Below are 17,306 nucleotides of genomic sequence, written 5' to 3'. Positions count from 1 at the left end.
GCCTGGTTCTTTGTTAAAACACAACACTCTTGTTCAGTCCTGTTTGTCCTTGTCTGAACATATTCCATTGAGGCAGAAATAATTCTTCCACCACTCAATACTCAATTTTTCTGACGTACTCCACCAGTACTGAAGGACAGCCTTGCCAGGCATTCCCAAATAAATCCTAATGAGCCCAGGAACAAATGACAATTAAAATTCAGTCTCTTGTGTGAGGAATTTTAAAATGCCATGAAAACCCTGGATGGGTGAGGTGCTCATGGCTCATTGCACTCCTGCTGTCAGGTTCTGCTCTGTGGAGCATCTCCTGCTCAGTCACTGTCACACTGGGTGACTTTGCCAGGTGTCCCTTGGTGGTCCTTGTAGGAACCCAGGACATTGCTCTGGCTGCCCTGGATTATTTGAGACCCTGGCAGGGGGCTCAGAGACCTTGGCACGGAGTCACAAACACCTGTGCCTTTGATTTTAGCCCATGGAAACAATTCCCAACTTTGTGTGAGGAGTTACAAGGCACAAGGGCTTGACTAGAATGAGAGTGAATTTGTCACTGGGTGAAAAAGTAGAATTTTGGGGATTTAGAATGGGGGTTTCAAGAGGCAAGATGAAGGAATCTGGGTTTGCCCTGTCCTTCTCCTTCTTGCCCTCCATCTTGTGCTGTGATGGTGACACTTCTGGATTGGTTTAGAGCAGAGACAGACTGTCTAACATAGGTGATAGGTATTGGAAAATTATTGTAAATAAAGTACAGGCAGTTCTTGGTATAAAAAGCCAACACCACCCCAAGGGCAGGGACTGTGCCACAACCCAACCTGCTGGACAGATCTCAGTGTGCCAGAAATACAGTGTATTGGATAAGAGAAAATAAACAACCTTGAGAATGAGAGCCAAGGAATCCTGACTTCTTCTTGGGTCTCAGGGCTGGGAAAAAGACTTTTAATACCTCGGGGTCATCTCAATACCAGAGACCTCGTCAGTCCTGTGTGCTCCATGGAAGTGTTCAGTGTGGAAGGGCTGGGATTGTTCCTCAGCTCCTCCTCAGCAGCCACTGAATGTCCCAGCAACATCTGCAAGGTCTCAGAGCATGGAAACAGCTCATTCCTGTGGCACAGAACAAAGAGCATTCTGCTGGAAACGGGATCTCGTCACTGTGATATTTTCTGAAAAATCCCCTTGCCTGTATTTCTTCTCCTTGAAGCTGAGAAGCCTCAGCTTTTCCTGTGTTTGCTGCTCTGGAATGTGATCTGGAGATTGTTTATCCAAACATGTGAATTGTTTTTAATTAATGGCCAATCACCATCAGCTGTGTCAGACTCTGAGGAGTCAGTCACGAGTTTTTATTATCATTCTTGCTAAACCTTCTATCTGTATCCTTTCTCTTTCTTTAGTATAGTTCTAGTATAATGTTCTTTAGTATAATATAATATTATAAAGTAATAAATCAGCCTTCTGAGAACATGGAGTCAGATTCTCATCTCTCACCTCATCCTGGGGACCCTCACAAACTCAACAGGATCCCACTGATCCCTGGAGAGGCTGCCTGTAACAGAGGCTAGACAGAGTTAAAGGAATAAACATATTTATCATAGGCCTTCACAGGACACACTTTGGGCAGTGCAAGAGCCCAGCCATGGATGAACCCAAGATGGAGGCTTGGTCACAAATCTTCACACTTTTATAAGTTTTGGTCCATTTCCGTATTGGGGTTAATTGTCCAATTCCAGCTCCAGGTTCTGCAGTCCCATCCTCTCAGACTGCTCTCCTCAATTCACTGCTGTTTTTATTTCTTGAGCCTAAAGCTGCAGCAGTGTCCTTGGTTCTGGGGCTGGAAAAGGATTGTTCTGTGGGACTGAACTGTGAGGAAAACTTGCTGACACTTTATATGGAGTTCAGAGTTACATGCTAATGTAGAATCTGGAAAATAGCTAAAAGTTAAGGCATCACCATGAGTAAATCATAGATCATATCTTCAGGACATGCAGACAATCAGGAATTATTTGGGTGGGAAGAGACCTTCAAGACCATCCAGTGCCATCCCATCCATGGCAGGGACAGCTCCCACCGTCCCAGGCTGCTCCAGCCCCAGTGTCCAACCTTGGGCACTGCAGGGATCAGGGGCAGCCCCAGCTGCTCTGGGAATCCCTTCCCAAATCCCAGCCCAGGCTCCCTCTCCAGGGAATTCCCTCCATTCCCAGCTCTCCCAGCCTGGCATTGGATCCATCCCCACCCCGACTCCTCTCCAGGAAGGAATTTTGGGCTCTGGGGGCTTCACTGGCAATCTCAGCACTCCAGGAAGGGTCTCCCTTCCCTTTGCCATCCCCAACTTCCATAAAAACCCCTGGGGATGGATTCTGAATGTCCCAAATGCCAGAATGGTTTGGGTGGGAAGGGCCCTTCAAGCCCATCCCATTCCAAGCCCACCATCCCAGGCTGCTCCAGCCTGGCCTTGGGCACTGCAGGGATCAGGGGCAGCCCCAGCTGCTCTGGCAATGCCAGCCCAGGCAGGAATTGCTCATTGCCAAGATGCCACCCATGGCTGCCCTCTGGCAGTGGGAGCCATTCCCTGGGTGCTGTCCCTGCAGGCCTTGTCCCCAGTCCCTCTGCAGCTCTGCTGGAGCCCCTGCAGGCCCTGCCCTGTGCTGGCAGCTCTCCCTGGAGCCTTCCCTGCTCCAGGGGAACATTCCCAGCTCTCCCAGCCTGGCTCCAGAGCAGAGGAGCTCCAGCCTCCTCTGGAAAAAAACATTAATTTTTCTGTTTCTGAGCAAAAAAATACAAAGAAAAGCTGATTTCAGTCCTTGATGTGTTACATGCTAGACCCTCAGATTTACCTGTGGACTTCAAAGTGTGATGTATTCACATAATGTCACATTAATCTGTGATAATTTATGTTGATATCCTTTTATCTGACTGGTGTGGTTCCCATCAGCAGCAAGTGAGCTGTGGGATTTGTAGCCAGCCCGACTGTCATCTCCAAGTCCACATTTGATTCATGGTCTCATTTCCTGCTTTTTCCTCCCACTGCTCACAGACCTTTTTTTCCTTCTTTCCTTTTCCATGGTCCATTTATTAAATGTAGAGTTAGAAACACAATTAGAATTTACTCAAGTCTATAATGTCTGAATATTAAATCTTTAGAGCAATAAAAATTCTTTCCCAAACATTTCTTATCTATGTTTTCTCTTCAGCTGATGAACTCAGGCCTAATTACTGAATGAGTGGCCTGATTTGATCCATTCCAAGCAATCTCTGTGTGAATAATCCTGACATTCCCAAGCACAGATAAAGCTCCTCTAATCTCAAATTAAACTTCATTCCAGCACCCAAACCCAGAACTTTAGGGATGACTTCTCATCCATTCCTCAGTACAAATAAAATATAAATTAAGATGGTTGTGGTCACGTAGAGTGTGTTGTGTATTGGGGTTTTTGTCTTGTTAACAGACAGAAACGACCAAGGGACTTCAAAAATGAATTTTTAAGTGGCTGTTTCCAGCAGAGTGATGGACTGGATGCCACAAGGAGCTCCAAGGGTTCAGGTGATCCCTGAGGACAGGGATTGCCTGTCTGGGGTGGTCTCCTGTGCCTGGCTAAATCCAGGAGGGCAGGGCTGAGCACAAATTTGCAGCCCAAAAATCATTTGTTAACTACTGGCAAATAAACTCCTGTCCAGCTCACAACTCTCAGGAGCAATCTGCAAACAGAGAGGGAAGTTGGGTTGTGTAAAAGTGGAACATTTTATATGTTCACATAAATAATGGGCTCATTTCAGGAGTGGTGTAATTGTGGTACATGGACTTGTAGGAGTTCCCTTCAGTGGTTAACAGGGAGTGCATTTCTACCAGGGAAAAATACAACAAAAAAGCAGAATGGCAAATAAAAGTGTAGCAATCAAAATCCTTCAATTAATTGCTTCTGGTGGTGATTGATCTGAACCCACTTCAGATGTGGGCAAGCAGAAAATCCACCTCAAACTGGCAAACTCCAGGTATGGAATTGAGAATCTGGAAAACAAGCAGGAACTCCAATCAGGGAATCACAGGAAAGTTTGGAAAAGCCCTTTAAGATAAAGTCTGACCATTCCCCAACATTGCCAAGCCACTACTGAGCCATGTCCCCAAGTGCCACATCCACAGGGTTCCAGCTGCTCGGGCACAAAAGCAGGAGGATTTCATTTTAACATCAATGTCGGCCTCAATATTCCCTGACCTTCACCAGGCTCTGCTCCCCATGCAGATTTTCATCAGAGACCTTGGCTGGGCTGGGCCATGATCCAGGCCCCATCCCAGAGCTCCTGCAGGGAGCATCAAGGGCTCGGGACTTCCATGGATGCTGGGGAAGATGAAACAGGAAAGCCTTATAAATATGATTGTCTGGCAAAAGATTTTGAGAATATAGAAACCATAAGTGAGATTGAAATCAAAGCAAGCTTTGTGATACCTCAGTTACTGAACAACAGGAAAACAATGGTGTGGCTGGCTGAAGGTGATCCCCTTTTGATGGAACAACACCCTCTGCTTGCAGACAGGCCCAAGGGTCAGAGCAGACCCTGCAGCTTGGCAGAAGGGGCCCAAAGAGGAGTTTTTAGGGTTTAAAATGTAACACAGTGTGGTAATGTAATGATTCTTATAGGCTGTATGTAAATGCTGTAGGATTTGTGTATTGTACTAGATGGGTTAGTGAGAATCAGAATATTCAGCACAGAAGAAGATTTATTGCATTGTAACAGGATCCTCACCCTCTTACCCTTTTACTCTCTTACCTTTTTTACTCCCTTACTCTCTCAACCTCTCTACCCCTCTCTTCTCTCGGGCCTGCTCTGAGCTGTGGCTGCAGCTCCCAGCAGGGCCTTGCACCCAGGCCCTTTGCAATAAACCCCAAATCCCAGCAGGGCCCTGCACCCAGGCCCTTTGCAATAAACCCCAAGTTTCACGACCTGGCTTCAGAGATCTCTCATCTCCATCTGTCCCTACTGTCCTACCCCCCAATGTTCCTACATATGGAGAGAGCTGCTGGTGTTGAGTCACAGGGCCTGAGTGCTGAGCTTTCACCATCAGGGTTTTGAACATTCTCTGTCCTTTCTGCTCTGCCTGAACACAGAGAGAGATTTGAAGTTATCCCTGTTCATATTCACTTCTTTCACTGCATCATTAAACACCTCCCTCCTTCTCTCCCTCCCTCGTTTTCTTTATTTTTGTGGGGGCTGAACTGCAGAATTCCTCTCTGGAAAACATTATCTGATATCTCTGTTTATTGTTTGTGCTTCCTCAGCAGCCAGGAAGTGTCGTGGTTGAGATGGAGACAACACAAAGCAACACACTCCATTTCCTGAAGGCTTCAGACTGTTTTTATTCCAGCATTGATGCTTTTTATACATTCTTACACCGCTCATCAGTTTGCACTTCACTCATTGGTCACAAGAGACAAACAAGGTGCTCATTGAACAGGGAGCTGCAGTTTCTCTGATTTATCCTTCTTTGTTTTTTGGATGCTATATCAACAAGCTGGGTTGGAAATTCTTTCAGGGGTAAACATGGATCCTCTTCCCAAACATGGATCCTCTTCCCAAACATGGATCCCCTTCCCAAACATGGATCCTCTTATCAAACATGGATCCTCCTATCAAACATGGATCCTCTTATCAAACACGGATCCTCTTCCCAAACTTCTCTCTGGCTCACAGAAGTTGCTGTAAAGTCTCTTCCCCAGGGAGCCCAGGGGAAGGAGCAACGTGGTCATAGTGAGCTCCATGGAACCACGGAAAGGTCACTGGGTGTCCATGGGGATGTGGGGATTGCTGAGGAGCTCAGCCTCAGCCTGAAGGGTGGTCTGACCACCAGGAAAAAGGCTCAAGAGGGAAAGAAGAGAAAGGAAAAATTAGAAGAGAAATTAATTTTCCAATGTGCCAGGTGGGATCTCCTTGATGGAGCATGTGGGGAAAGGCTCCAAAGGCACAGAGGATGGGGAAGTCTTTACTATCCCCCAGTAATACAAGATAAAACCAAAACAAAAAAAAATCAGGATACAAACACTTGCTTGGATACAAATAAAACAATCTTCACCCTCCTGGAATTAAATTTTCTGTGCCTTGCCTTTTTATTTGTGGGTAGGATCATTCTACTTTCTCACTACCCTTGTCCTGAATCCCATTCCAGTCCTTCCAGCAGACATAAAAGGAATCATCCCATGCTGGGACATCACCTCCACTTTCACTAAAATAGATTTTTTTTCTATAATAGAGCTTATCCAATGTCCAACATCATGTGAAAGCAGCTCAAACTAAGTAAGAAACTTAAAAATGGTGAAGGATGCAACTTAAAAATGGTGGAGGATACAGCTTAAAATGCAGTAGGATTCTTGTAAAATCCTTCAGTGTTTTTGGTAGTTTGCTGTTCGAAAGAAAAAGCAATTCATAGTCCTGGATATGCATTCATTGAAACCCCTCCATTTCTGCAGGGAAATTCAAGCCTCAATCTTAGGGTTGATCTGTGGGGGAAAGTGAAACCTTTGGTTCAATCCAGTGGCCTAAAGTTTATTAGAGGAAAATGGATCAACATCACTTTGTTCCACACTGCCTAATAAAATATTTTATTCTTCAGGAGACCTTAATTCTGTGTATCCAAACCCAAAATGGAGAGCAGTCAGATTGTTTCTTTACACAATTTTCTTGGAGAGCTTTCCCCAGGGAGCTCGTGGTTCTTTAATTGAAATGTGCCTGTATTTCCTTCAGCTCATTATAGGAGCTTTAAACAAGACCCAGTCTGTGGGAATCAGCAGGGAAAAGTCCTTTATTTGCTATCCAGGTTACTCCACTGGCACTGTTTGCTTTTCCAGGAGTAAATTTTCCAACAGGCTGACAGCTCCGTTGTTAAAGTGCCATAATAATTAAAGAGGAGATTAAACAATTCAGGAGAACAGTGACTAATTGAAAGAGGTGCATTTCCCTCTGAATGCAGCATGAGGGACACCAGTGATGACATTCTGCCCCAAAAATGTATCCCAGAAATATGCACTGTGGATTTGAGCCCAGGAAACAACTCAGGGGTGGAAATAAAGCTGCACAATGAGTCAGGGAGTTCATTTCTTGTGCCTTGACTGAAAGATGACTGATGGGTTATTTGATTACAGAGCTGAAACACTTCCACCAGGAGCAAACATTGGAGTTTTTCAACCTCTCAGGAGGAATTCTAACGGAGGGTGGGTGTTAAAGGAGGAGAAATGCAGTTTATGAGACAGATCTGCAAGGATTTGGGACAAAGCTGAAGGAAAAGTAAATCCCCTGTGTCCACCCTGGGTGCCTGGAGCAGGTTCTCCTTCAGGAGTGCTGGCAAGGGAAGGAAATGTTGTGGCAGGAGGGCAAAGTGGATTAACTGGTGTTAAAAATCCTGTCCCTGGAGCTGCCAAGGATTTCAAAATCATCACTCAATCTGCTGTTGTGGGCACGTGGAAGATCAAGGTGAGGAACAGAGACATGCACTGCCCTGAAAACTCAGATGTCTGCTCAGATTGGGCTGGGGACAGCAGGGGCAGTTTGGGGAACTGTCCCATCTTACTGCTGGAGTCAGACACCTCAGTCTGCTGAAAATGGTGATTTTAGGAAGAAATTCTTTACTGTGAAGGTGGTGACACTGGCACAGGGTACCCAGAGCAGCTGTGCCTGCCCCTGGATCCCTGGAATATCCAAGGTCAGGTTGGACAGGACTTGGAGCAGCTTGGGATGGTGGAAAGTGTCCCTGCCCATGGCACTGGATGGGCTTTGAGGTCCCATCAACCCAAACCATCCAGGCATTCTGTGATGCCCAGAAATGGGAGCTGGCTGAGCCTCACTGAGCCGTCCTGCCTCTCCAATTTTATTCAATAAAATTTCTCCCAGTGAGGCCAGTGTGAGCTGGATGAAATCTCTGCTCCATGGCTGAGTTTGTCTCACCACAGCAGGGAGGGAGCTGTGACCCTTCCATGATGAGCTTGAAATAGGAAACCAGCATAAAAAAGGATTGTGGGAATCAAAGTGGAAAAGAACTTTGGTTGTCCTTTCCTTTGGCACAGCCTTGTCAAGGACCTCTTGCCTTTGCTTAGCAGATCTAACAGATTAAAACTAAACATTCCTAAATTATTTTCCTAATCAGATTCTTATTAAGATACAATAAACATCCTAAAATGAATATTTCTTTCTATGGCAGCTGTTGTGGCCATATACTGGGGAAACTGGATCATGCCACGTTTCTGCAGATGTTTGATCCATTTCTGGGGAAGGTTTTTGTCTCTAATGCTGCCCTGACACAGCCCAGAGCTCTCAGGTTTGCCTGGGGAGGTCGCCAGCTTCTCCAGAGGTTTGTTCTGTGAAATTTGCTCTTTTCCTTTCTGGAAGAAATCATGCAGCCAACTGCCTGTGTGTGCAACAGAGGCAATCCAAACAAAACCCAGAGTTGTGTGTTATTTGCCAGGATGATCAGGAATGGTGAAACAGCAAACTGATTAATTATGCATGACCCAGGCAGATTATTTACTCAGTCAGACACTAACACAGGATCTTTTGTCTTGTTTTCGGTCTTGCTTGCTAATCTGTTTGATTTGGCAGTTTGTAAATAACTGGTTAATAAAATTTGGGAATATTAAACCTGAGTGGTGAGTAAAGGGCAGCCAATGCTCACATCGAAGGGCAGTGAAAGACACAGATCTTTTTTAATCAGCTGCAATAGGGGAGAAGTCACAAAGAAGGGAGGGGAAACAAAGACAGGCCCCCAAAATGCAGTTTTGTGACCCCACCTGGGTGCTGTGCCCAGGTCTGGGGCTCAGAATCACCTCTGCTAATGCACCATTTCTGTCTGACATGACTGACATCCCTCTGGAAATGCTTTATGGTTCCAGCAGCTTTTCCCCTCCTATCATTGAATATTTAACAGTTGTAAATTAACATTGGGTTGTTTTGGCTGAGTTTTGGGCAATGGGCTGAACTGTGCAGATGAGAGGAACTTGTTTATCAGTCACACACGGAGGAAGGACATTTTGTGTTTCCATCTCCAATCTCTCCTATCCCTCTTCTGTCAAGGATGTGGCTGCCCCTGGATCCCTGGAATTGCCCAAGGCCAGGCTGGACAGGACTTGGAGCAGCCTGGGACAGTGGGAGGTTATATATATTATTATATTATATATTATATAATATATCAGATATCAATCATGTATAATATGTAATATGTAATATGCTATATATTCTATATTATATACTACCTATTATATTTTATATATTATATATTGTGTATAATATATATTATGTAATATAATATATATTATATATTTTATATCATATATAATTTAATATATATTATATAGAGTATATTATATAGAGTACATAATATATTATATATAGTATATTCTATAGAATATATTATATATTCTATAGAATATGTAATATGTAATGTATAAATTGATAATTTATATTGAATAACACTTTGCTCATAAAGGCATTTGGCAAGCGAAGCACTTCTATCCCTATTTTACAGGTACAGGGCAGGAGAGTGTCTGGTTAGGGATCACACAGCCCCTGGCAGAGCTGAGAGCTCCTCAGGGTTTACATTCTGGATCCATATTATATAAATATATATAATACATATATAAACATATAATATGTATTTAATATACCATGATCCTCTCTGTGGATCATCCTGAACATCTGCTGTGATGCCCATCCCAATCCCATCCCTGCCCCACGTTTATTTCCAGCTCCATGCTGTGCTCCACGAGATCTGTGACACTACAGGGAATCCCTGGCAGTGTCTGTGCTGCAGGAATGTCAAACACCCCATCCCACAAGGATTCTCCTGCAGGACACATCCCTTCTGTGCTGCAGGAACATCAAACACCCCATCCCACAGGGATTCTCGTGCAGGACACATCCCTTCTGTGCTGCAGGAATGTCAAACACCCCATCCCACACGGATTCTCCTGCAGGACACATCCCTTCTGTGCTGCAGGAGCATCAAACACCCCATTCCACAGGGATTCTCCTGCAGGACACATCCCTTCCCTGCTGCAGGAACATCAAACACCCCATCCCACAAGGATTCTCCTGCAGGACACATCCCTTCTGTGCTGCAGGAACATCAAACACCCCATCCCACAGGGATTCTCCTGCAGGACATATCCCTTCCCTGCTGCAGGAACATCAAACACCCCATCCCACAAGGATTCTCCTGCAGGACACATCCCTTCTGTGCTGCAGGAACATCAAACACCCCATCCCACAGGGATTCTCCTGCAGGACACATCCCTTCTGTGCTGCAGGAATGTCAAACACCCCATCCCACAGGGATTCTCCTGCAGGACACATCCCTTCTGTGCTGCAGGAATGTCAAACACCCCATCCCACAGGGATTCTCCTGCAGGACACATCCCTTCTGTGCTGCAGGAATGTCAAACACCCCATCCCACAGGGATTCTCCTGCAGGACACATCCCTTCCCTGCTGGGATAACGGGGTGGCTCTGATCAGCAGCCATGGGAGGGTTTGTTTCCACACCCTGGAGCCGTGTGTGGCCCCACACTTTCCTTTTCTGCACACTCTTCAATCCCAGCTCTCCAGGCAGTGATTAATGCTCTCAAGGACTTCTCCATGGCAACAATCAATCTGGCATTCCCTAATTTTCAAGTGCTTTACTTTGCCACATTAACAGGGTTTCCTGTTAAAGGACGTGCGCTGTGTCCTGTATGTTTTTAATGCAGGATTTGAGTCCTGAATGGGAAGCTTAAATTTCTACATGTCCTTTAATTCCAAAGATTTCTGGAGGTTACAGCAGCAGAGTGCGTTTCCCTCCAGATGATGTGGTGGCCTGTGATAACTGGGAAGATTTTTGTCCTGTATTTCTATCTAGGGTTGGTGAATAAATGATTCCACAGTTTAGAGATACAGGAGCTGACAAGAGCATCGGAATCCATTGGAAGAGGGAGGCAGGAGGTCCAGACAGACACGGATGGGAACAGCAAGAGGCAATTTCCTCCTCAATCACGGAGCCTGTGCCCAGCAGTGTGTCCTCAGCAGAGTCCAGTATGTAAATTGAGTTTCTATTTTCGTGGCTTCGAGGTAACCAGCAACAGATGGTGTTTTGAAACACTCATAATTTTGGCTAATAGAGTCACTGCTGCCAACTGTCCTGTCCTCCAAGCAGTGATTAATATATTATTAGTAATAAATAATACCTAATGATGATACAAACAGCCCAAACCCTGGAGTCCTTAGTCCTGAGCAACTCCCACACTCTCCAAGACTTTGTGCCCCTGCCTTTGGATGCCAAAGTTGTTACACTCAAGCCTCATTCCCAATCCTCATTTTTATCAACACACATCCTGTGGGCATCCTCCAGATGCCACCTCTCCAGTGGGAATTCCATATGGCTGTCAGGAACAGAGCTTGTTCATGCAGGATTCTGCCATGGAAACTTTGATGAGAGCTTCCATTAAATTCCCACAGCACAGGACTCAAAAATCTCTTGCCGGCTTTGAGCGCTCGGATCCAGATGGTCCCTCCCAGCTCCAGGGGAAGGATTGGAAAGGAAAAGTGAAATCCCATCTTTTATGGTTGTTACAATAACCTGGACATGGCTGGAAGGAGAGCCAGTGATCTCTACCTGAGAGAGTGAGTGGTGCAAGGCCAAACATTCCCGACAGAGGAGCTTCTTGTGTTCCTGTTTGGAAAGAGGACAGAGAACATGGAAAATGCAGTAGAAGGTGGGACAGAGTCCAGCTTGTGGCCAGGCTTCAAAAGAGGGAAGCAGGATAAGCCTGGAAGCCACTGTGCTGTAAAAGCAGTGCCTGCACTTAAATGAAGGGGAAGAATAGAGTGAGGAAAAAGAGCATTGAAGGATCAGAGGAGAGCCAAGTGAAACGGAGATACTGGAGCCTGGAATGGCAGGTGCAGTACAAGCAAAATACATAATATTATATATTATATATTATATATTATATATTATATATTATATATTATACATTATACATTATACATTATACATTATATATTATACATTATATACATTATATACATTATATACATTATATATTATGTATTATATATTACATACATTATATATTATATGTTATGATGTTATGTTATGTTATAATACAATTCTATTGTATTATGTTATCATATTGTTATATCATGTTATTACATTATATCATATTATATTATCTTACTTTAGATATTATAATATTATTATATTATAATATATGATATATGATATGATATTATATTATATGATATTATATTATCTTATATTTATTATATTATAGTTATTATTATATTACATTATACTATATCATATCATATTACACCATAATATGATATATTATATTTTATATAATATACTATAGACTATTATATTTATTATAATAGCATAATATAATATTATATATATTATGTATAATAATATGTATTTAATATAATAGTATATTGGTATTATATTTATTATATTATTCCAAGTGGAAAGACTCATCTAAAAAACGTGCAAATGCCTTGCACATCCATGCAGCTCAGAATAACCTTCCCAAAACCAAAATCATCCCTCTCTCAGAGAAAGCAGCAGCATTTCAATTCTCTCCTATTCAGCACATCCAGCATTTTCAGGCAGCAGCTGAAATGAAGAGCTGCCTGCTCTGAAATTCCTGGATTTCTCTCAGTGACCAGGTGGGACATGCTGCTGCTCCCTGGAGTCTTGCTCCTACTCCTCTCCACGCTTTGCTCATCCACACCAATTTCTCGGGCATTTTTGCCAGAGAAAACATTGGTGATTTACAAACTTGGCCCAAAACTTCAGAGCAGCAGAGGCAATAAACATTAGTCACTGTAGCAAACTAATTTGTTTTCCATATGGCATTTTCAATGGAGTGTGGAAGATTCACAAGTGAAATAATAATTACAAATGAGGAATACTTTGAAAAAAAAAGTGGTTTTCTCCCAATGCATCACTTTAAAGGGTTTCTAATTAAGTCAATACTTGATTATGCTGGAGATGACATTGGCTGCCAAATTACAGTTTGTTGGGTTTTGTTCTCAGGGAAAGATTGTTCCCAAGGGCAGTAAAATTCCTGCATCTATTCAGCCTGCAGGGCTGCTGAGATGTGAGAGAGGTGAGAGAGGCGGTTCATTCCCTTGGGAATAACAGGAGGTGAACATTTTCTTAATAACACTCCTGCCTACAATAGAAAATTCTGCTCAGCAAGATGAGGGTCTGATATTTCTGATTCAGCCGAGCCGAGGACAGATGCTCTGAGATACCCTTGATCTGTACCTGGCAAAACCCAAATAAGAGCTGGGAATTATTCTCCAAGGGAAAAGGGACAGAGCTCCCTGAGATCTCAGCCCTGAGATAACAGCAGTGCAGAATACCTTGTTCTCCTTCCAAACTCTGCTCTGGGGGTTGCCACCACCCTGAGCTCCTCTTCCCTCTCAGGGGTGTGATATCCACGGAGGGGTTGCTTCTCCTCACTCCTGGGTGTCCCCTGGGCTGTGTCCATCCCCCTGTCCCCACCCAGGGCTGGTTTTCACTGGGCAGAGGCCACGGGGGTGTCCCCAGAGATGAGCTCAGGCACAGGGCCCTTGTTCAGGGGACATTTGTGGTCACAGGGACAACCAGCTCAGCAAGTCCAGAGCTGTCCTGAGAGCTGAGACCTTCTGGTGTTGAATCAGTCCACAGATGGCTTGGTTTGGAAAGACAGGAGTCTGCTAAGGAAGGCAGGAGCCTCCCCTGAAAGGGAGAATGTAAACCCTCCCCACCTCTCTGAATTACTGTGAATTTTAAATTAAGGGGCTCTCAGGCAAAAATATGGGAGCAGGAAATAACAGTTCTTTAATAGGGAAGAAAAAAAAATAAAAGGATAAAATAAACAATGCAGTAAATCAAAACAACACTGACAGAGTCAGAACACAACCTGACACCCTGTGGGTCAGGGTGTTGGCAGCACTCCCATTGCAATTGTGGCTGCAGCCCTCCTGCAGTGTCAGGGGTGGTTCTATTGGAGCAAGGGGGATCTGTAGAGAAGGATGTATTCTTCCTTTGAAGATCCAGCGGAAGAAGAGGCAGCTGCTGTTCCTCTGGGAAATCCGGTGGAGAAGCTGTGCTGGTGTTCCAGAATCTCCAGATTATATCCAGGTAGGAATGCTTGGCTCCTCCCTCTGGGCTCACATCTCCCAATGGGATGCTGTAGTTCTTATCAGCCATGCAGTGACATTCAATAGCTGTTATCAGCAGGTGTCCCCTCCCTAGGGAGGTGTGAATGTGGTCACTCAAAGAGAGATAAGGCCAACTGCCCACTTGACAAAAGACAACTGCCATGCAGATGGTAACAGAATACATCTTGCCTTGCAATCTGGAACAACAGACTTCTGCAAGTGGTGGCCAAAATCCCCTTTACCAGGCGGCAGTTTCAGCCCAGACTCTGAACCACTGGCAGGTTTGGATCTGGAGGTTCAATTTTCAAATATCAAATGTAAATTTTGATGAAGATCCAAGATCTGTTTCAGGTCTCTGCTCATTTTTCAGTCTAGTCTCGTAAGCACATCTTTCCTGCAGGGAGTTTTGCAGAGATTTTCTGCTTGTAAATAGGAAGAAATATAAGAGTGATTTGTTCCTGCTCCCTTGTAACCAAAGTATTTGACAAGTTTTACTCCAACATCCATTTTCCACCTCACAAAGCAGGTTCAGGCCATTCCTCAGCTCTGATTTTCGCTGCCAGTCAATCAGGGAACTTGCAGAAGTGCCACATCCACAGATGACCGAGCCTGTGCAGAGACTCAGACCCTGTGCCTGCTTTTTTTATTTTTTCAGCAGCACAAATGCTGATGGTGCTTTTCTTTCTTTCATGCAACTTGGGTCCTGTCTATTCAGATCTTTATACAAATTTGGATTGCAGTTCTTATCTTTTAATAGCTGTCCAGCACAGAGCAGCCATGGCAGGGCCCTGCTCTGGAGGCAGCAGAACGGGGCTGGATTAATTAAATTACCCTCCCTGAAAGGCAGCCAAGGCCTGAGGCCTCACATCCACAGGGAAATGTCCACTTCTGTCACATTTGTTCTTCCAGGGCCTAAAATGCTTTCAGGGTGAGATTTTTTCAAGAGACCCTATGGAGAATGTAATTCTTTTTATTTCAACTCCTCTTGGGAAGTGCCCAAAGCAGACTTTTATATTTTTTTGGTCAGGATTGTCCCAAAATAGGCCACAGGCCACTGTCACTGTCACATTTTCTGAAAAATCCCTTTGCCAGGATTTCTTCTCCTGAGAAGATGAGAAGCCTCAAAGAAAAATGAAAAAAAAAATTATCCCATTTGCTTCTCCTGTGTTTTGCTGCTTTGGAATGTGATTGGAGATTGTTTATCCAACAGGTGATTGTTTCATTGGTTTCATGTGAATTGTTTTGACTTAATGACCAATCACAGCCAATCTGTGGTAGGACTCTGAAAAGAGTCACAAGTTTTTCATTAATATCTTGTTAAACCTTCTGTAAATATCCTTTCTCTATTCTTTAGTGTAGTTTCAGTGTAGTATTCTTTAATATCATATCATATCATATCATATTAAAGATAATATGATATTATGATAATAAATTTATTATTTATTTCATAAAATAATAAATTAACCTTCTAAAAACATGGAGTCTGATTCTCAATTCCTCCTCTATCCGGGGAATCCCAAAAATACCACAGGCCACGTTCTACTACAACCATTAAAGGATAAGAACTGCAATCCAAATTTGTATAAAGATCTGAATTTGAAGGAACATTTTCTCTTTTGCAAAATATCCAGTCAGCAGAAGAGACGGAAAAGCTAAATCACAGATTCATGCAAATGTTTGGTGTCCGGTTTATCTCAGCTGTTTGAGGGGCCTGGAAGGCCCGGGGGTGGCCTTGGGGCAGCCCGTGTATCGAAGGACGAGAAGAGGCTTCAGTTCTTCTTTCTGGTTTTATGTTTATTAATTGTTTATCTAAAAGATGTTCTTTCAGCCGAACAAAGATCTGCTCAGCAGTCAGCCATGAGCACACTGTGCCGTCCCACGGACCGCCACGTATCTTTATACCCCTTGCTACGTATACAATATTTATCATTTTTCCCCAATACCATCTATTGTTATAACTCGGTGTACTCTTAGTAATAACCAATCCAAAGGTGCCACCGTGGCCAAAGAAGATGGAGGAGAGGAGGAAGAAGAAGGAGGGCAGGACACACCCCAATTCTTCCATCTTACTCCTCCAAACCCCCCTGTACATAAATCCTAAACCCTGTTTCTCACCCTCTAATTAGCTAATCTTTTCACCCTTCACCCCGGTGAGGCCCTCTTATCTTCATAAAGGTGTCGTCTCCCGTGTAGGGTCAAAGTCCAGCCACCAGACACTTCTGGCAACATTCCAGGACTCCCGGGCCCCCCAAGGGTGGTCTCGGGGGCCCGGCATCCCAGGACTCAGATCCTGAGATCCCACAGTTTGGGTTGGAAGGGACCATAAATCCCATCCAGTGCCACCCCTGCCATGGCAGGGACACCTTCCACCGTCCCAGGCTGCTCCAAGTCCTGTCCAGCCTGGCCTTGGACATTCCAGGGATCCAGGGGCAGCCACAACCTTGATAAAAGAGGTTGTGGGATAACAGGGATTGGAGATGGAGACACAATATGTCCTTCCTCAGTGTGTGACTGATCATTTCCTCTCATCTGCACAGTTCAGCCCATGAACAGCTCAGCCAAAATAATCCAATGTTAAATTAGAACTGTTAAATATTTAATGATGGGAGGGGAAAAGCTGCTAAAACCGTAAAGCATTTCCAGGGTGGTGTCAGTTGTGTCAGACAGAAATGGTGCATTAGCAGAGGTGATTCTGAGCTTTAATATCTGAGTTGAGACTGTTCCAGGTTTGGGAACATGCAGAGCTATTGCCATGGAAATTTATGAACAAGCTCCTGAGGCCACGTTTGTTTTCTATTTATTGTTTTTCCCTGACTTTCATGACTCCAGGGTTGCCAGTGCTGGAGGATAATTGATGTTGATTTTTATTGTCTGGTGTTGTATCATCACCATTTCCCACGTGGGTTTGGGGTTTTTTTTCCTTCAATTCTTTTTGGTTGTGGAATTCTAGAATGTTGTGAAACTTGTAAAAGTCAGAGCACAGGCCTCTAACGTGACTATCAGAGATATTGTCCAGAAGTCATTCCCATCTGCCCTCTCCCCATTCTCCTTCACCAGGATTATTCTGAACATGACAGATTTGGTACAGAAAGTGCCTGAAGTGCGGGGAGGAGGATGAGAGATGATTGCCCTACATCAGAACATGCAACTGTGAGC

This window comes from Zonotrichia albicollis, chromosome 4, assembly GCF_047830755.1.
Source record: "Zonotrichia albicollis isolate bZonAlb1 chromosome 4, bZonAlb1.hap1, whole genome shotgun sequence".
NCBI classification, from domain to species: domain Eukaryota; kingdom Metazoa; phylum Chordata; class Aves; order Passeriformes; family Passerellidae; genus Zonotrichia; species Zonotrichia albicollis.
Note: the sequence above shows the minus strand (reverse complement) of the source record.